Source organism: Monopterus albus, unplaced genomic scaffold, assembly GCF_001952655.1.
Source record: "Monopterus albus unplaced genomic scaffold, M_albus_1.0 scaffold123.1, whole genome shotgun sequence".
NCBI classification, from domain to species: Eukaryota; Metazoa; Chordata; class Actinopteri; order Synbranchiformes; family Synbranchidae; genus Monopterus; species Monopterus albus.
In genome coordinates, this window is record NW_018128003.1 from 404,507 (window position 1) to 404,989 (window position 483).

Sequence of the window (483 nt, forward strand, 5' to 3'; positions counted from 1 at the left end):
GCAGCTAGAGCTATGTGATGCATTATTTTGCAACAACAGTACATGAACATTATGACCTTTAAGTTTATTAAGAAGCATATTTGAGTTGGATGTTCTGAGGGAAATTTAATGATCTGTCAGTAACAGTCTCCTTGTTTTTCCAGTGATACATTTTGAAGTAAAGACTAGTGCATGTCTCTGAACATTTATATTGGGGCTATTTTTGTTAAGAGAAGGAGACAGACTCTTATATTGTATAGTACAGCCTATTTTAATAGACATTTGTCTCAAGCAAATGCCTGTTGAGCTTTGCCTTATATTGTGAAGCTTTTCTATTAATGTACAGGCAGTACACACCTAAGGTTAACATACACAATAACAAAGACACAAACCCCAAGCAGCAGGGTTGTATCTGTCTTGCTCTTTTTCCCAGCTCCATGAGTCTGTCTTCACTTTAAGAAAAGGAGATAATTACAGGGATCAGAGGTGCGAGAGAGACATGAT

At 36.9% G+C, this 483-nt stretch overlaps 1 protein-coding gene across 1 annotated transcript in view; it reads left to right on the forward strand.

Moving 5' to 3' along the window:
* The window catches only part of nav2a (neuron navigator 2a), a 192,786-nt gene that overhangs the window by 172,456 nt on the left and 19,847 nt on the right, over nt 1-483 (forward strand). The window lies entirely within an intron of this gene.